Below are 20,110 nucleotides of genomic sequence, written 5' to 3'. Positions count from 1 at the left end.
CACAATGCATACCAATAGGATTTATATGGAGACGAGCCTTCAGCTCCCACCGAGAAGAAGACAAAGAACACTTTGAGCAGAGTTCTTGCTTCAGAGTGAATCGTGGATTTCCTGAAGAAGCGGGTACAGAGACACTGGGTGGGGTACATAAATCTTGCCACCAAAATTCCCCAGATATTCCCCAGATATTTCCTGACAAGCTAAGTAAATATAACATCATCCTTTATGATATCTTGGAGGGGGCTATAAAAAGAGAAAGGATCAAAACTCACCATCTTTTCATGCACATCACTGCTCCCCGGAGAGATCTTAATAAATTCCAATTGCTCAATATATCGAGATCACTGGTTAAAAGGTAGGTAAGTTTTTAGTTTTGTTATATATATATATATATATATATATATATATATATATATATATGTATGTGCGTATATATATATATATATATATATATATATATATATATATATATATATATATATATATATATATATATATATATATATATATATATATCCACGTGATTTCCACAACATGATGGTTTAATCATATTGATAAAGTAGTATACAGTTTAAACACATTAGAAGCTGTTCAAGGACGCACATTTTAATGACTAGTCAACCAGCTAAAAAACATTATTTGATTTTCCTGTCTATTTTTAACAAAGACAATGACGTTTGCAGACAGCGTTAGTGTTCTGGTCAGCGAGAAGTACTGAATAACTGTTTGCACTGTTCCGTGTTTGTTTTCAACTCATTGAAAGATGACATTCTACAATGATATTTATCCACTTTACCCTCAACAAAGGACGCCCTTCATCTTCAACCTCAGCCAGCTCATACTCATTCTGGTGTTTTTAGTCCTTGCTTGCAGTTTCCTTGTTATACTAACAGTCATTTCTAATGAGAAAATACTGTTTCCAGCTAAACCGACACATGCACCAAAATGTGAGTGTAACCTAGATTATTCTGCTCCAGTTTCGGACTGCAAATGCATGTAATGAACTTCTCTTCCAGTAGGCGTCGCTTAAAACACAAGAATCCACTGTTATTTAATATTAATAACCCGCATTCCAAACACTACACACTTAAACTAAGAGGCTGTGTGGTCCAGTGGTTAAAGAAAAGGGCTTGTAACCAGGAGGTCCCCGGTTCAAATCCCACCTCAGCCTTTGACTCATTGTGTGACTCTGAGCAAGTCACTTAACCTCCTTGTGCTCTGTCTTTCGGGTAAGACGTAATTGTAAGTGACTCTGCAGCTGATGCATAGTTCACACACCCTAGTCTCTGTAAGTCGCCTTAGATAAAGGTGTCTGCTAAATAAACAAATAATAATAAACTAGATAATATATTCTATCTTTATGAAACTTTATTTTCTAATACATATCACGATGCTAACAAATATAAAACGCCTTTTTATCTTTTGTTTACCATTTATAAAATGTCGCGAACCACTCAGCCTGTTTTCTTCCTCGACCCTCAAAAGAGAGCGGAACGTTCATCAATGATCAAGAACAGCTACAGTGAAGCAGCATTCAAGACCCGCTTCACGCTCAGAAGAAAACACTGTAACTCCTCATCATGGTTAGCGAGACCAGACACTTTAGACACGCATTTCACAAGAATCAAACTATAGAAATGATCCCTGAAAGTATAGTCTTAACAAATATGTGGGTAAAACAACTTCCCTACTCCCGGCATGATGGTGTCTGATTCGGTTTCCTTTCTAGTATCACACTTGTTCATAGTAATGTTAATAATTGCCAATGCGTTTCAAACACAAAACTCACGTTCTGACAAGGTTCCATAGTGTAGTGGTTATCACGTCTGCTTTACACGCAGAAGGTCCTGGGTTCGATCCCCAGTGGAACCTTTGCAGTTTGTTTTTACAATATGACTCCCTGGTCAAGACAAGGTAGTTCTGGGTTTGGCCGATCATTAGATTGCGGATGTAAGGTCTCTGGTCCCATCGTAGAAGCAAGATAGTTTATTCACAAAAAATACATACACATGTATTTATGTTTCTTTTGTTGGTAAATTAACCCAATACATTATTGCATTCTGTCACGTCATTAGATGAGCAAAGCCCCTTTGTGCCAGTGCGCATTCAGAGGAGACGCGCTGAGAAAATCCGTCTTCTGTGTCACTCAGTACTGCCAGCTTTTCCCTATTGGTGATATATTGGTCAGCACAGCTGCTTTCCAAGTAATTGACCCGAGACGATTCCCAGCCAGTATAACTGTGTTTATGCCCACGTTTCAAATAATGAACATTATAAAAGCAAATCGCATTGTTTTATGTTTTCTTTACATTTAAAGCTGAGAATCAAACACACTTCCTTTAACTTCATAGCCCTGCTGGCTACGAACACGTATTGAGTCGGCTGTTTCCCATGACCCTGGTGATACCGAGTGTTTTAATAGTATCAGCGTCGGCATTACCATGTGTTTGGCATGCTTGCTGTACAATCTAGCATTGAATAACAAATCTACACTATGCCAGGACTTCGTGGCGCAACGGTAGCGCGTCTGACTCCAGATCAGAAGGTTGCGTGTTCAAATCACGTCGAGGTCAAAGCTTTCTTTATCTCTATTTCATTTTTTAACGTGTTTGCAAATACTAGTTTGGAAGAAATTTAAAGTACAGCAAGTAATAATTGATACCTTTAAGCTTAACAGACCTTTAAGAATTAACAACGAAGACATAAAAAGGGACACGACACCAGCAGTGTTCAAGCCCATCACCTTAACCACTTGGCCACGACTACTTGGTGCAACGTCCCAAGATCTATAAACACAGACCATATATATCACAGACCAAGAACAAATACACACACTTCGTTTTTAATAACATTTTAAATCGGACTAAAATAGCGTTCCTAGCACAGATTGTATTTTTGTTGTAAACAGACTACTTGGTGAAGTCACTGAAAAATATTTTGTGTCCAAACATGTTAGCGAAAGCTGGTCAGGTTTGGATGTAAGCTTAAAAAATGAACGCATTTCAAGGTCGTGTGCTCTTCAAGAACGTCATGTTTCAAGTCCAAACCACTGTATTATTTTTTTCCCTCCTTCGATATGTGCTGTTTTAAAACATAAATAATGTGTTTAATATAAATTGTGTGGATATCAAACTGCTTGCACACCCTGGTATGTTTCACAGGATTGGTAGATGTCCAGTTATTTAGCTTTTCTGTTTGAATAGTCGCTACACACCCTTGCTGCTGCAACATGGTAAAAACAGCTGAACTCTTTGAGCTGTATAGAGACTCTCGGTAGTTTCAAACAAGTTTTTCTAACTTGTGCGAGGCACTACCGTTCCTCTCAATTGCAACAAAATTACTAATTGGTCATTGTCATATAGCAATTGCTATTGTAAAACGTGTGCATTGTTTGTAACTATAACGATATTGAAATAAATAATCTTACTTTTTTGGGTTGGCTTCAATCCGTTTCTTTTTTACACTTGTCATTACATCATTCATGGAGCAACAGTTGGTATGTGCGTAATAAACCCATTCTGGCCTTGATACGAGAACCCTAGTGTGTGCTGAAATAAATAATGCGGTTTTCTGCTGTAACAAACGCAGCTTGTCAGGATGGCCGAGCGGTCTAAGGCGCCAGACTCAAGGACTCCGTCTTTCCAACGAAATGTGTGTTCTGGTCTCCAGATGGAGGCGTGGGTTCAAATCCCACTTCTGACAGTTCACTTTTACTTATTTTTAAAAGGAATAAATGTGTTCATTTTACTATAAAAGATTGTTTCAATGAAATCAACAGCTGACACCAAACTCTTGTCAGCACTCAATACCATTTTAATTTCCATTTTAAATCCGACTAAAATAGTGTTCCTAACACAGATTGCATTTTGTTGTAAACAGACTACTTGTTGAAGTCACTGAAAAATATTTTGTGTCCAAACATGTTATTTAACTTAAGATTGTTTTAATATTCCAAATAACATATTACTTTTAAAAACATCTCCGTCTACCACTGGATCGTGGTCTCAGGCTGGGATGCGGACCATTGAGAACAGTATAAACGATCTATTAGTGGAAGTAGCTTACATGAGAAATGCCCTCGTTTAACATGCTAGGATGATCGACTTCGGCATTCTCCAACTGCTGTTTACATTTTCTAACACGTTATGAGAACGAATACAAAGTTTGACACTTTCCTTGTAAGTGGGGGTAAGCACAAGTTATTTTCAGATGTAATGTCTTTATTTAAGCTCATCTAGTCCTGCGTAATGCAAATCACATTACTATATTTTTATATCAGTCAAGACCTATTTAAAGTGTTCTTAAATAGTTTTAACATTAGCTTTGATCAATTTGAAATTTGCTTATTGATTTAAGCAACTGAACAATTGTAGGCTTGATGGTTTCTTTTTTCTGCGTTTCTACCAGTATGAGATACGCACTCAAAATGTGTCCCCTTCCTTCAACAACCCCCGACTGAAGATTGGAGTGTCATCACTAGCAGCGAGCAGGTGCCCGAAAACAACACTCATTGTCAGCTCGGTGCTGAGGAGAACACACCCCCACTCCTCCTGGTGGATACCGAGACCAATCCCTTCAAAACATGTTTTCCATAAACGAGGTGTTCCATTAACAATACAAACTAACTTGAGACAGCCAAGTCGTTAAAGCAGACCTTAAGTGTGTCATGTGATACAAAAGCAAGTTTTGGCATTTTTGCATTGCCTGCCTCGTCCAACAAGCTCGAGGCACAGCACTCAGCGCTGCTGCATCGGGACACAGAGGTGGATTTTAAAGCGACTGAATCAACGAGCTGAGACTACTTTTTAAAGAAATTGAAAACATACCTCTAATATTTAGTTAATCAATTTATTTTTTGAATTCGCAAATGGCAGAGACTACATTGCCAATAAAAAATCTGACAATCTGAATTGCTCGTATCAAGATGTGATGTAGCCTATGAGAATCGCTGACATAAATCAGCGGGAATTAGCTCAAATGGTAGAGCATTTGCTTAGCATGCGAGAACTAGCGGGATCGATGCCCGCATTCACCAAGTACTTTTAATATATCTGCGTATTTAGTCCCAACGCATTATGGAGATACATACAGTGTGACAATTCTTTGTAACAGAGACGCCCACCCTACATGTGTATTTTAAACCAGTCTCCTAATTTGTAATATTCCCGACTGAAAAACTGCAGTGCGCCCTCCATCGTATGCCTTCCGAGAAGCACAAAGGGATATTTTTTTATATATTTTTTTAGCAATGGAAGAGTTTATGTTATTTGGGAATAAATATAAATGGCTTGAAGTTTGCTTGCATTGGTTTGAATACATGCAATTATTACACTTTCCTGCCCAGTGTTGCTTTCTTCTTAGATGTGGTCTCAGTTTCAGGTGAGAAGTTTGGTCTCTGTGGAGCAATCGGTTAGCGCGTTCAGCTGTTAACCGAAAGGTTGGTGGTTCAAGGCCACCCAGGGACGATGCTTTTTGCATTTCTTAATCACATTAGAAAATGGCAACGTAATATGTTATTATTAACTACAATTACACTGAAGAAAAAAATGTGCTCTGTTTTTTAGTTCAAAATAATACAAAACAAAAAAAATTCTTGCTGTTTGCCGAAACCTGGGATCAAACCAGGGACCTTTAGATTTTCAGTCTAACGCTATTTCGGCTTGACAAGACTCTTTTTTCGAGATAACATTCTTTTTTAGAACAGTTGTAATATAATTTAAGTACATTTCTAAACAATCCGCTACTAACTAACTCAAAGCGCTATAATTTATTTCAGCTCTTATGAAAGACAAGTATCCTTGCGCATTATATGATCCTTGATTGCGAAATGTAATATTAATTAATTGCCTTCAGTTAATATTTTAGAAAAACTACTTTGCTAACAGAAGAAAAACAAGCTAGCAGAGGATGGTTTCGATCCATCGACCTCTGGGTTATGGGCCCAGCACGCTTCCGCTGCGCCACTCTGCTACAGCTGCCTCATCACTGAATTACCAAGCAGCAGAAAAAAACTGAACATCGTTTTAACCAGTCACACGGCAGTGGCCGGGCCAAACCATGGAAACGTCGCAAATCAGAGATGATCCGTTTTCTTTTCTCCCAAAAAAGGTATGCAAAGTATGCAACTTTGCTGCCCACTTTGATCACAGGCAGTTTTATCCCCCAGTTTCGGCTGCCAATTCCAATATTCTGTCTCTAAAGCATCTTAAATCGTGGAAAGCGCTCTTTGTTTAAAATTACACTGAAGACTTATTTTGTTCGACCAGGCTTACAATTAGATATGTTCTTGTTTTTAAGTAGAGTTTGTGAAGCGCATATGGGGCGCTATAGGATACCGAGACCAATCCCTTCAAAACGTGTTTCATTCTAGAAATGATCCTTGCAAATATAGTCTTAACTTTTATTTGCAGACCGTCGCCCCCAACTGGCAAGCTCTACTTCATATGAAACAATGACTGGGCAACAATGAGGTGTTACATTAACAATACAAACTAACTTGAGACAGCCAAGCCGTTAAAGCATACCTTAAGTTTGTCATGTGATACAAAAGCAAGTTTTGGCATTTTTGCACTGTCTGCCTCGTCAAACAAGCTCGAGCCACAGCACACAGCGCTGCTGCATCGGGACACAGATTGTGGATTTATAAGCGACTGAATAAACGAGCTGAGACTACTTTTTGAAGAAATTGAAAGCATACCTCTCGTTGAAATATTTGCTTTTTATTTTATTTATTTATTTTTTGAATTTGCAATTGGCAGACTAGTCAGACAATCTGAATTGCTCGTATCAAGCTGCGATGTAGCCTATGAGAATCACATGCTCAATTCAAGGGGAATTAGCTCAAATGGTAGAGCGCTCGCTTAGCATGCGAGAAGTAGCGGGATCGATGCCCGCATTCTCCAAATAGTTTTAATGTTTCTGCGTATTTAGTCCCAACGCATTATGGAGATAAATACAGTGTGCCAATTCTTTGTAACAGAGACGCCCGCCCTACATGTGTATTTTAAAGCACAGTCTCCTAATTTGTAATATTCCCCATACTGAAAAACTGCAGTGCGCCCTCCATCGTATGCCTTCCGAGAAGCACAAAGGGAGATTTTTAAATATTTTTTAGCAATTGAAGAGTTTGTGTTATTTGGGAATAAATATAAATGGCTTGAAGTTTGCTTGCATTGGTTTGTATACATGTAATTGAGATTAGACTTTCGTCCAGTGTTGCTTTCTTCTTAGATGTGGTCTCAGTTTTGGCTGAGCAGGATGGTCTCTGTGGCGCAATCGGTTAGCGCGTTCGGCTGTTAACCGAAAGGTTGGTGGTTCAAGCCCACCCAGGGACGATGCTTTTTGCATTTCTTAATCACATTAGAAAATGGCACTCTGATACGTTGTTATTTCTTCCAATTACACTGAAGAAAAAAATGTGCTCTGTTTTTTAGTTCAAAATAATACAAAACAAAAAAATTCTTGCTGTTTGCCGAAACCCGGGATCGAACCAGGAACCTTTAGATCTTCAGTCTAACGCTCTCCCAGCTGAGCTATTTCAGCTTGACAAGGCTCGTTTTTCGAGATAACATTCTTTTTTAGAACAGTTATAATATAATTGGGTACATTTCTAAACAATCCGCTAGTAACATATAATCTCAAAGCGCTATAATTTATTTCAGCTCTTATGAAAGACAAGTATCCTTGCGCATTATATGATCCTTGATTGCGAAATGTAATATTAATTAATTGCCTTCAGTTAATATTTTAGAAAAACTACTTTGCTAACAGAAGAAAAACAAGCTAGCAGAGGATGGTTTCGATCCATCGACCTCTGGGTTATGGGCCCAGCACGCTTCCGCTGCGCCACTCTGCTACAGCTGCCTCATCACTGAATTACCAAGCAGCAGAAAAAAACTGAACATCGTTTTAACCAGTCACACGGCAGTGGCCGGGCCAAACCATGGAAACGTCGCAAATCAGAGATGATCCGTTTTCTTTTCTCCCAAAAAAGGTATGCAAAGTATGCAACTTTGCTGCCCACTTTGATCACAGGCAGTTTTATCCCCCAGTTTCGGCTGCCAATTCCAATATTCTGTCTCTAAAGCATCTTAAATCGTGGAAAGCGCTCTTTGTTTAAAATTACACTGAAGACTTATTTTGTTCGACCAGGCTTACAATTAGATATGTTCTTGTTTTTAAGTAGAGTTTGTGAAGCGCATATGGGGCGCTATAGGATACCGAGACCAATCCCTTCAAAACGTGTTTCATTCTAGAAATGATCCTTGCAAATATAGTCTTAACTTTTATTTGCAGACCGTCGCCCCCAACTGGCAAGCTCTACTTCATATGAAACAATGACTGGGCAACAATGAGGTGTTACATTAACAATACAAACTAACTTGAGACAGCCAAGCCGTTAAAGCATACCTTAAGTTTGTCATGTGATACAAAAGCAAGTTTTGGCATTTTTGCACTGTCTGCCTCGTCAAACAAGCTCGAGCCACAGCACACAGCGCTGCTGCATCGGGACACAGATTGTGGATTTATAAGCGACTGAATAAACGAGCTGAGACTACTTTTTGAAGAAATTGAAAGCATACCTCTCGTTGAAATATTTGCTTTTTATTTTATTTATTTATTTTTTGAATTTGCAATTGGCAGACTAGTCAGACAATCTGAATTGCTCGTATCAAGCTGCGATGTAGCCTATGAGAATCACATGCTCAATTCAAGGGGAATTAGCTCAAATGGTAGAGCGCTCGCTTAGCATGCGAGAAGTAGCGGGATCGATGCCCGCATTCTCCAAATAGTTTTAATGTTTCTGCGTATTTAGTCCCAACGCATTATGGAGATAAATACAAAGTGTGCCAATTCTTTGTAACAGAGACGCCCGCCCTACATGTGTATTTTAAAGCACAGTCTCCTAATTTGTAATATTCCCCATACTGAAAAACTGCAGTGCGCCCTCCATCGTATGCCTTCCGAGAAGCACAAAGGGAGATTTTTAAATATTTTTTAGCAATTGAAGAGTTTGTGTTATTTGGGAATAAATATAAATGGCTTGAAGTTTGCTTGCATTGTTTTGTATACATGTAATTGAGATTAGACTTTCGTCCAGTGTTGCTTTCTTCTTAGATGTGGTCTCAGTTTTGGATGAGCAGGATGGTCTCTGTGGCGCAATCGGTTAGCGCGTTCGGCTGTTAACCGAAAGGTTGGTGGTTCAAGCCCACCCAGGGACGATGCTTTTTGCATTTCTTAATCACATTAGAAAATGGCACTCTGATACGTTGTTATTTCTTCCAATTACACTGAAGAAAAAAATGTGCTCTGTTTTTTAGTTCAAAATAATACAAAACAAAAAAATTCTTGCTGTTTGCCGAAACCCGGGATCGAACCAGGAACCTTTAGATCTTCAGTCTAACGCTCTCCCAGCTGAGCTATTTCAGCTTGACAAGGCTCATTTTTCGAGATAACATTCTTTTTTAGAACAGTTATAATATAATTGGGTACATTTCTAAACAATCCGCTAGTAACATATAATCTCAAAGCGCTATAATTTATTTCAGCTCTTATGATGGACAAGTATCCTTGCGCATTATATGATCGTTGATTGCGAAATGTAATATTAATTAATTGCCTTCAGTTAATATTTTAGAAAAACTACTTTGCTAACAGAAGAAAAACAAGCTAGCAGAGGATGGTTTCGATCCATCGACCTCTGGGTTATGGGCCCAGCACGCTTCCGCTGCGCCACTCTGCTACAACTGCCTCATCACTGAATTACCAAGCAACAGAAAAAAACTGAACTCATCGTTTTAACCAGACACACGGCAGTGGCCGGGCCGAACCATGGAAACGTTGCAAATCAGAGATGATCCGTTTTCTTTTCTACCAAATACGGTATGCAAAGTATGCAACTTTTCTGCCCACTTTGATCACAGGCAGTTTTATCCCCCAGTTTCGGCTGCCAATTCCAATATTCAGTCTCTCTAAAGCATCTTAAATCGTGGAAAGCGCTCTTTGTTTAAAATTACACTGAAGACTTATTTTGTTCGACCAGACTTACAATTAGATCTTTTGTTGTTTTTAAGTAGATTTTGTGAAGCGCATATCGGGCGCTATAGAAAATATATATGATTAATAGATAGATTGATTAATTGAATGTTAGCCTGCGTTCGGTCTGGCAGGTTTAATTTTTCAAAAGACAACGCCGAAGGGTCTGATGAATGACACTGTAATTATTTGAGATGATGCATGTAGACAATAATGTAAAAAGGGTTGTTTTCGAATTTGTATCATTTAATTTCATTTTTCTTTTTAAATGTAGAGCTGTTTTATAGTTATTAATGTATTATTATTAGGCTTGTAGTATTAATATTATTCATAATGTTCATTATTAACGTCGGTATTGTCGGTATTAAACACAGACAGATATGAGGTTCAGTCCAAACAGAGCGCCGAACTCAGCGAGGTCCAGCAGTGGACAGTAACTTCACACGGGGCCATTTCATCAACCATCACCTCAGAAACACAAACAAGCAAATCATTATTATTCTCCATTTTTAAAAGTGGCTCAGCGCTCTCCTGTAGCAGAGCGTTAAGTCATTTAAATTCAGCTCCGTGTGCTTTCTGAGCGGCTCACTTACTTAACGCGCCTGAATGCATCGCATTGAACACAGCGCTGAAAGAGCCAACATGGCGAACTCTGACATCCAGTTTCATAACCGCCTCCGACAGGGAGGCCAGCCAATCAGGCTCACATGCTGGGGATAGAGTGTTTCTACAGCCAATCAGGCTCACATGCTGGGGATAGAGTGCTTCTACAGCCAATAATACGCGATGGTTCCAACCAGACCCGCCTTCTGTTGGTGACGCTTTCATTTCAGTACAGGAAATAGAGAGGTTTGTTTTGTTCATGTGTGTGGAGAGGTGGCTGCAGTCAGTGATGATTTTACAACACGCTGTCTCCTGCTGTTTAAAGGATTTAGGCTGGGATGAAATGTTTTCTAATAATTAGTGATTTTTGTGTTTGTTTATCACCTGCACGGAGTTCCGTGAAAAGGAAAGCATCCCTTTTCTGTGTTGAATTTCACACACAGAGCGGAGCGCGTCAGTCGCAGCTACAGACAAGTCGAGCTTTTCAATGAGATGATTTACTGAGAAACAAACGCGTTGAAGCTCCAGCAGAGCTCTGCGCGATTCTGAAAGACCAAAGTAAAGTTACTCCTTGCAAAGCATGTTGTTTGTGTTCTTTCTTTATCACACCAGAAGAAGTGATGAATATATTTGAATGGGAAGGCTACAGTAAAAAATAAATATTACTAAATACAAACCGCAGACGGTGTTTCTGTTTGAAAAGAGGATTCCGCTAGACCAGTGTGAAACTCAAACCAGTGAAGATGGACGCGTCAGCGTGTCCGTGTCGCTCTTTCAAGACGAGCTCGCCTCTACCATCGAGCACGCAGTGAAAGCGGCTCTACACACCGTCTTGTGCGCGATTACTAAAGCTGTCGTCAGCAAATTCACTGAATTCAGAGTGGAAATGTAACAAAAAGGAGAAAGAGAATGAAAGTCGGAAGCTGAGATTGGAAATATCAGAGAACGAGCTGAAAGCTGTGCGAGCGTGTATAAACGCTGCAGATGCAGACATTAAACAGCCTTTAATATTTCAAGGTAAGATTGATTTTATTGTGTGGTATTGCTTGGTCAATCCAGCACCTTAAACTACCTTCTGTTGGAAAGATCTTGGTTAGAATTTCTCTTCGGACACGTTTTAAAGTGTTTGATTATTATAAGCGTTGTTAATAACACAGTTCTGTCCTAATATTGGTTATAAGGAGTCTAATCAAGACATTGTATTATTTTATATATTTAAATAGGTAGTCTAGAAATTAATAAAGTACTAGATTGGTAAATCTTAGCCAGTCTAATTTAAGAGCCTTCAATGGTATCCTTCTGGTAAAGTGATGTCTTGTATAGAGTCCCACTGAGACAGTCACAGACCATATTGCAGAGGGTTAGAATAATGATTTGTGATTTAATATCAACATACAGGCAGCAGCACATGGGGTTTCAGTGTTTGATTGAACTGTTTGACTGCGAATCTATTTTTAGATAAATGGTTTAATTGTATTCCGCTCCAGTGCTGTTGAGTTTGTCTTTGGTACAGTCGCGGCTCATTCGCTGCTCGTTCTTGTGCTTTAGTCCTGTTTCCTTCTTGTTCCACACACACACATTTACACGATCTTTCCAGACCTCACTGTGTGAATAAAGGGGGCAGCAGCAGCACCCTGCCTGCACCAATCCGCTGTAAGATTTTGGACCCGAGTGGTTCCACAAGTTCAATTAAGGGTTGAAGTTGGAGGAAGTAAATACAACACAGTAAGGTGTCAACTGAATTGTATCATTTTATTGAGTCTCTAGATTGAGTCTCTAAATAAAGTACTTTGTTCAGCTGATGGTAAGCAGAATTAGGAAACGATCGCTCATATTGCTTATAAACATTTACTAATCCAGGTTATTATTTAAGAGCAGAGATGAGTTTGCACAGGATACATACAATAGGGAGAGCCACACCATTACAAATGTATTTTAATACTACAAGGGATGTTATTGGATTTATATCTACAGGTCATGTGATGTTGCTCAAGTAAGCTTCCAATGTTCTGCCTAATGATTATTACACAGGTGGAGTTTGTACAAAAAACATATTGCGGCACTTGAAAAAGTTTGAGTTGTGTAAATCACCTGTTTAAATGAAACTGCTTTGAGAATAAGCAGGTTATCCTGCTGCAGTCGCTTGTCTGCTCATTGTATTTGACACATTGAAACTTGTATTCTGCGTTGACCGTTTCCTTCAAAACCGTTCTCACAATACAGGATCAGGTAACAAAAAGACATTCCTCAGACACTTTGCTAAGACTGCAAGTCTCCAGGCTTGGTTTCTAAGCATGTTTGCAGTAGAGAAATGGATGTTTGCATTAGAACAATGCAAAGGCAGAACGGCAGTCATGATGGTGATTGACAGGGAGGTAGAAGTGGATGCAATGCTCCAGTGTGAGGCTACAGGAGGTGAGAAAGACCAGCAGCACTGAGTCTTGTACAGGACGTAGAATAAAAAGATGTTCATATGAAAATGCCTTTTCCTTCACTTTGTTCATAGGAACACAAACACAGCGTTAACCGATAATTGCAATGTAGAATAACAGGAATGGTATCAATGCCATCATGTACCTAAACCACCAAACTATTATACCGGCTCACCCCTATATGAAATAACTGAGGAACAGTAACTTTAAATCCCTGATCAAAGCAACTAACAAACCTAGCTGGTAAGTAAGAGATCTAATTGTATACAGTTTTGTTTCCCACAGATCCCAAAGAGAGCCACACTATCCCTGAATCGGAAGCACAGGAAGGGCCAAAGATAGAAGCAGGAGTGGTGTGCAAGTCTAATGCAGGTTACAGAGCTGGCATGTGTTAAAGATGAAGAGGTCCCTCAACAGGAATGTGTTCCTATTAAAGAGGAATTCATAGAGCAGGAATGTGTCCCCATCGCAGAGGAACTTCCTCATGAAAATCATGTCTGTACACTTGAGGAGAACAAGAAGCTGGGATCCAACCTGTGTGGTGACTCTCCATCTGAATGTGAACTGGGATTTAGAGGTAATCCTACAAAACAAGCAGCATTGAGCTGCCTGTTCATCCTGCAGAACCTGGTACTGAACACCAGCAGTGTGCTTGAGATTCATATTTTAACCAAGGGGAGCTGCCCAACCACTATGTCAACAAGGACATCACTGTGCTTGCTTCTGAGGCACCTGCTAGATGTGCTGCCGCTGCCACGTCTCTTGAGAATGCTGTGAGATCAGCGGTGTCCAATCACGCTCCTGGAGGCCATTCCACTGGGTAAGGAATGAAAGAATGAAAGAAAGAAAGAAAGAAAGAAAGAGCAAAAGAGAGAGAAAGAAAGAAAGAGAGAGAAAAAAAGAAAGAAAGAAAGAAAGAGCAAAAGAGAAAAAGAAAGAGCAAAAGAGAGAGAAAGAAAGAAAGAGAGAGAAAGAAAGAAAGAAAGAAAGAGAGAAAGAAAGAGAGAAAGAAAGAAAGAGAGAAAAAAAAGAAAGAGAGAAAGAAAGAAAGAAAGAAAGAAAGAAAGAGAAAGAAAGAAAGAAAGAAAGAAAGAGAAAGAAAGAGAGAAAGAAAGAAAGAGCAAAAGAGAGAGAAAGAAAGAAAGAGAGAAAGAAAGAGAGAAAGAAAGAAAGAGAGAAAAAAGAAAGAAAGAAAGAGAGAGAAAGAAAGAGCAAAAGAGAGAGAAAGAGAGAAAGAAACAAAGAAAGAAAGAAAGAGAGAAAGAAAGAGAAAGAAAGAGAGAAAGAAAGAAAGAAAGAGAGAGAAAGAAAGAAAGAAAGAAAGAAAGAAAAAGAACAAAAGAGAAAGAAAGAGAGAGAAAGAAAAAAAGAGAGAAAGAAACAAACAAAGAAAGAAAGAGAGAAAAAAAGAAAGAGAGAAAGAAAGAAAGAAAGAGAGAAAGAAACAAAGAAAGAAAGAAAGATAGAAAGAAAGAAAGAAAGAAAGAAAGAAAGAAAGAAAGAAAGTTTCTTATTTGCAGGATTTAAGTTAAGCAATGACAAAAAAGCACAGTCCTGCACAGACCACACAATTTGTTTAGAAACTCAACCTGACTAATCATCGCTAATCATGCATAACATCAAGGGCTACTGTATATCCAGAAATCTCCTGGTTAAACCTCACAGCTCTGCATTGCAATGTAATGGGGAACTCTCTGCCTCCCTGTGTTGAGTGTCCTATGAAGCTGTGCACTGCAGTCGAGGGAATCCTTCATTGCTTCATGAAGCTCTCTTCTCCCTGTTCCAGAGGCAGAGGATTCAGGCGACAGTGATGCTGAGCTGGACAGTGATGGACTCAAAGGAGAGCGGGAGTTGGGCGAGTCCTTTGAAAAGCACGTCTGGGTAGTGTGTAGGTACAACGTTAAACCTTCAAGAGGAACACATTGTGAATTACAGATGATAGACTTAAGGCCAAACCCCAGTGAATCTGAGCACATTTAGCTGCTGTTTCTCTACTGGCACTAACACAAAATGCCCAGATCTGTTTCCTAATGTACTTCTAACTGTATAAACCTATTTCTGTTTTACCTGATAGGAGACAATATGATGGAGAAAAGAGCTGACAGTGAGTACAGATGGCCTATAGCTTCTTCTGTTGAGTGTGTTTCTGCCTGTCTGTCTGTCTGCCTGTCTGTCTGTCTGTCTGTCTGTTACACTGAAGCAGAAGAGGAAAACACAAAGCTTGAGGGATATACACTTTGAAAATGTTTCACCTGTTTGCATTTAACATGTGCATTTAAATGTGTTGATGCAGCACCTTTAATAAGACGTATTGTATTAATTGATCACCTTAAATGTCAGTAAGAAGGATCGCCCAACTGAGATATAATAACTTGACTAAAAGGTTGTCCTGTTCCCTTACCTTTTTATCAATCAATGTTTATTTTATATAGCGCCTTTCATAGTTGACCACAGTTGTTTTGTGCGATTGTTCTGTGTGATTCTTTTCATATGTAATGCAGACTGAAATATCTTTCTGTTAGTAAGTGCCATCACCATCTAGTGCATAGCAGTGAATTGAAAGCAGAAGGAAGCGTGATCCAGTCACTGGCTCTTCTATAAAGACACTTTGACTGATCCAGCCTACATTATGTACATATATCTAAGACAGGCAACTAGAACTGAAGAGCAGCTCCTGAACTCAGGTGAAAACATTGTAACACACACTCTAACAAAATAAAATCTGAAGCTCCTTACTGTTCAGCAATCTTCTTTAATGTACATTGAAATCCTAATCCAAATTTGGAGAGTTCCTCAACATGGTCTGTGTTTAAATAGAAGGGATGCAACCTACTGTTTGTTTAATGATCTTCACATGCTTTCTGTCTCCTGAAGTGGATTCTGAAGTGGTCCTGACACAGTCCATGGTAGTGAAGAAGGATGCCCTGTCCAAAAGATACTACAGAAGTAAGTGTGTGTCTCTCTGGAGCTGGCTCCTGGTTTGGGTGAACTGCATGGATTGTAGACTGAAGGTCAATTGATTGAAGACATTCCAGTAAATGGAACTCAAACATGAATATAAAGTGAACTATTAAATCCAATAACCACTGTTTCTGTTTTTCTTTTTCTTTGGAACAGCTTACTGTTGTAAGTATTTTATTTTATTATGGTACATTAATATGTAGAAATGAATTGTATATATATTTTTAAATTGTATTTAATGGTGTATGTTTATTTCATTTCCAGATTATAGCATCTGATATTTTAATAAAAATGTGACTGTACAATACAATACACATGTACTGTGCGCGTCACAAGAAATGAATACATGTTAACAATGGGGCCTCCTACAGCTGATGTTGAGAATATGGAATGGGGTATTATTGTATAATAGTATGAATTAGCTGCTCTTAATATGAAATGCCATCTTTATTTAATACATACTCACATAGTGAGGTGTTCTGTATACTCTGGGAGGGGATATAAAGAAGGAGCCCTGTCTTTGGATTTTGCCAATAATAGAAATGTACAAATAGAGAGACACTCCTTTGAAATATATAGCTCTCTAATACGCTACTGAGGCCCCATTCTTGTATAAAGCAGCCACTGCAGTGACTTCAAATGGACTGAACTCAATATATCACTTGTATCTTTCACAGTAAGGTACAGATGCTACTATGGTAAGTAAATGGATTCTACTTTATTTTATGCAGCAATCAGTGGGTTTTATTTATTATTTTCAATCAGGGCATGAATTGTTTATCAGTGTAGCTTTGCTGAGAGGCTTCAGTGACACAGTGACTAGAGTGCAGAGCTGCAGTGTGGAAGGTAGTGGGTTTGAGCAGTTTAGTGGTTCGTGCTGGGCTGTAGTATAGGAGTTAATGGGTTTGATAGCTCAGTGTTTAGAGAAAGTGGTGCCTTGCAGAGTGGAAGGCAATGTGCATGCTTGTGGATCTGAGTATTACTTTTTTATTCATTAGTCTTTTAGCAGTTGCTTTTCTCCAAAGTGCCTTCGAGACTAGGGGGTGTACTATGCATCAACAACTGCTGCTGCAGTCACTTACAATAGGACTCCAGTTTTACGTTTTGACTTGCTCAGGGTCACACACAGTGGCTGAGCCGGGATGTGAACCTCCTGGTATCAAGCCCTTTTCTTTAACCACTGGGCCACTGTCCCTGAGTAGCTCAGGGGGTTGAGTTCTGGGCTACAGTGTGGAAGGCAGTGGGTTTAAGAAGCTCTGTGTTAAAAATAGACTGTTCCTAATTATCTTTTCTTTTTTTGTGTAGCTCATCACTATCACTACTATTTCTACTACCATCATGGGTACCGCTGCGCTCGCAGAATCTCATCAAGCAGCTTCTTGAAGGATCCCAGGGTGTCAGCTTCAACAAAATTACTAGGGAGTTGGTTCCAGACCCTCACAATTCACTATGTAAAAAAAGTGCCTCCTATTTTCTGTTCTGAATGCCCCTTTATCTAATATCCACGTGTGACCTCTGGTCCTTGTTTCTTTTTTGATGTTGAAAAAGTCCCTTGGGCCAACATTGTCAATACCTTCTAGGATTTTGAATGCTTGAATCAGATCACCGCGTAGTCTTCTTTGTTCAAGACTGAATAGATTCAATTCTTTAAGCCTGTCTGCATATGACATATTCTTTCTATAGCAGTGTGGCAATGTGCTCCGCCCCTGTGTGAATTTCTGTGTTGTATGTTGCGTGTGTTAATGTTGGTGTATAGAGATTGGTACACAGGATATAAACGGGTCTGTGTTTCACGTGGTATTTAAATTGTATAATTGTATTTAGGCACGGGATTGCACATCACTGTACGTGCATTTAAAGTAAGTAATATGCGCGCACGAGGTTGCACATAATTAATTCACATTCTGGGATTCAAGTGAATAATTAATTATTAATTGAATCCCAGCACAACAGTATAAATAGATGCACGTTTCATTCATTCGTGGTTGTGTGTTCAGGGCGAAAGAACAGAGAGAGAGAGTGAGGAGAACGAGAACGAGAACGTGAAAGTGAGCAATTGCTACGTGGTGCTGCAGGACCAGCACAGTACGTGTTTGTTTAGTGTTCGTTTTTGTTTGTCTCTTTGTTTTGGCTACCAGTGCCGTGTTTTGTGTTACAACCTTTTTATTTTCTGTCTGTTACTTATTAAATGCTGAGCGCGATCACGCGCTCAGCTTCACCAAAACCCCAAGTCTCTGTTGTTTATTTCCTGGCTCTGGTCTGACGCTACCCACTCCGGCCGTCTTTGTGACAAGCAGCAATATCCTTTTTGTAGCGAGGTGACCAGAATTGAACACAATATTCTAGATGAGGTCTTACTAATGCATTGTAAAGTTTTAACGTTATTTGATTTAAATTCAACACTTTCCACTATATATTTGAGCATCTTGTTGGCCTTTTTATAGCTCCCCACATTGTCTAGATGTAGACATTTCTGAGTCAACATAAACTCCTTGGTCTTTTTCATAGATTCCTTCTTCAATTTCAGTATCTCCCATATACAGTCACAGACCACACTGTAGTGTTTAGATGACTGGATGTGAGGAGCTTTCTGTTAACAATGGGAGAACTGGGCTGACTGGGGAGGTAACTGCTGCCTATTTCCATTGTCTTATTACTGTGTTATTACATTATGGACAGCAGTGGTGCTCTGGCTCCCTCTTGTATTCAGTGTGAATGATGGCAGTGTGTGCAGCTTGGCAGGGCACTGATGCCTGTTTCCAGGCTATACAAACACAGAGAGGGATTCAATCAAACACTAAGTTCACAGTTTAATAGAAGAGTGAATTAGTTCTATTTGTATATGTGTTCTAAGCGCTGCACTTGTTTCAATAAGTGTCATATTATGATATTTATAATGCACATTTTTATTACCTGCGTGCACTTTTCTCTATTAAATGTAATTTGCCATGTGTCTGCCCAGTTCTGAATGCTGTCTAGATCATTTTGAATGACCTTTGCTGCTGCAACAGTGTTTGCCACTCCTCTTATTTTTTGTGTTTGTAAATTTAACAAGTTTGCTTACTATACCAGAATCTAAATCATTAATGTAGATTAGGAGTAGCAGAGAACTCAATAATGATCCCTGTGGTACACCACTGGTTACCTCACTCCATTTTGAGGTTTCTCCTCTAATCAGTACTTTCTGTTTTCTACATGTTAAATACTCTCTAATCCATGTGCATGCATTTCCTTGAATCCCTACTGTGTTCAGTTTGAGAAATAATCTTTTATGCGGGACTTTGTCAAAAGCTTTCTGGAAATCTAAATAAACCATAAAATATGCTTTGCAATTATCCATTGTAGATGTTGCATTCTCAAAAAAAATCAAGCAGGTTAGTTAGACACGATCTCCCTTTCCTAAAACCATGCTGACTGTCTCCCAGGATATTGTTACCATATAGGTAATTTTCCATTTTGGATCTTATTATAGTTTCCATAGGTTTACATATAATTGAAGTCAGACTTATTGGTCTGTAGTTATCTGGTTTGGTTTTGTCTCCCTTTTTGTGGATTGGTATTACGTTTGATATTTTCCAGTCTGTCGGTACAACCCCTGTGTCAAGGGACTGTTGCATGATCTTGGTTAGCGGTCTGTAAATAACATCTTTCATTTCTATGAGTACTATTGGGAGGATCTCATCCGGCCCAGGGGATTTGTTTATTTTAAGAGCTCCTAGTCCCTTTAACACTTCTGCCTCTGTTATGCTAAAGTTATTTAAAACTGGATAGGAACAGGATGACATGTGAGGCATGTTGTCCGTATCCTACTTTGTAAAAACTTGTGAAAAGTAATCATTTAATATATTTGCTATTTTTTTTTTCATAGTCTATGATTAGACATTTAACCTCCTCTTTGAATGTTCTCTTGCTGTTAAAACATTTTGGAATTGGTTTTAGCCCCCTTAGCAATGTTCATTTATATCTATCTCTCTTGGCCTTTCTAACTTCCTTTTTGACTTGTGTTTGCAGTTCCAGATAGGAGGAGTGGCAAACACTGTTGCAGCAGCAAAGGTCATTCAAAATGATCTAGACAGCAT

At 39.0% G+C, this 20,110-nt stretch overlaps 1 long non-coding RNA gene and 8 other non-coding genes across 9 annotated transcripts; 6 read left to right on the top strand and 3 right to left on the bottom strand.

The window, feature by feature from the left end:
- Positions 1 to 1,449: 1,449 nt before the first annotated feature.
- Positions 1,450 to 1,660, bottom strand: LOC117395809 (small nucleolar RNA U3). The gene has a single exon (XR_004543721.2). It is a non-coding gene; the product is annotated as a small nucleolar RNA U3 (small nucleolar RNA).
- Positions 1,661 to 1,799: 139 nt separating this feature from the next.
- trnav-uac (transfer RNA valine (anticodon UAC)) lies at positions 1,800 to 1,872 on the top strand. The gene has a single exon. It is a non-coding gene; the product is annotated as a tRNA-Val (tRNA).
- A 629-nt stretch (positions 1,873 to 2,501) lies between these two features.
- trnaw-cca (transfer RNA tryptophan (anticodon CCA)) lies at positions 2,502 to 2,573 on the top strand. Its single transcript has one exon. It is a non-coding gene; the product is annotated as a tRNA-Trp (tRNA).
- A 1,018-nt stretch (positions 2,574 to 3,591) lies between these two features.
- Positions 3,592 to 3,702, top strand: trnal-caa (transfer RNA leucine (anticodon CAA)). The gene is made up of 2 exons: positions 3,592 to 3,629; positions 3,657 to 3,702. It is a non-coding gene; the product is annotated as a tRNA-Leu (tRNA).
- Positions 3,703 to 7,260: 3,558 nt separating this feature from the next.
- Positions 7,261 to 7,334, top strand: trnan-guu (transfer RNA asparagine (anticodon GUU)). The gene has a single exon. It is a non-coding gene; the product is annotated as a tRNA-Asn (tRNA).
- Positions 7,335 to 7,469: 135 nt separating this feature from the next.
- On the bottom strand, positions 7,470 to 7,542 carry trnaf-gaa (transfer RNA phenylalanine (anticodon GAA)). Its single transcript has one exon. It is a non-coding gene; the product is annotated as a tRNA-Phe (tRNA).
- A 1,605-nt stretch (positions 7,543 to 9,147) lies between these two features.
- trnan-guu (transfer RNA asparagine (anticodon GUU)) lies at positions 9,148 to 9,221 on the top strand. The gene has a single exon. It is a non-coding gene; the product is annotated as a tRNA-Asn (tRNA).
- Positions 9,222 to 9,356: 135 nt separating this feature from the next.
- On the bottom strand, positions 9,357 to 9,429 carry trnaf-gaa (transfer RNA phenylalanine (anticodon GAA)). The gene has a single exon. It is a non-coding gene; the product is annotated as a tRNA-Phe (tRNA).
- A 1,461-nt stretch (positions 9,430 to 10,890) lies between these two features.
- On the top strand, positions 10,891 to 18,255 carry LOC131703026 (uncharacterized). Its single transcript, XR_009309644.1, has 4 exons — positions 10,891 to 11,655; positions 13,356 to 13,890; positions 14,857 to 16,729; positions 17,337 to 18,255. It is a non-coding gene; the product is annotated as an uncharacterized LOC131703026 (long non-coding RNA).
- Positions 18,256 to 20,110: the final 1,855 nt, after the last annotated feature.

Source organism: Acipenser ruthenus, chromosome 32 (genome assembly GCF_902713425.1).
Source record: "Acipenser ruthenus chromosome 32, fAciRut3.2 maternal haplotype, whole genome shotgun sequence".
In the NCBI taxonomy this organism is placed as follows: domain Eukaryota; kingdom Metazoa; phylum Chordata; class Actinopteri; order Acipenseriformes; family Acipenseridae; genus Acipenser; species Acipenser ruthenus.
Note: the sequence above shows the minus strand (reverse complement) of the source record. Positions and strands in the feature narration are given on the sequence as shown.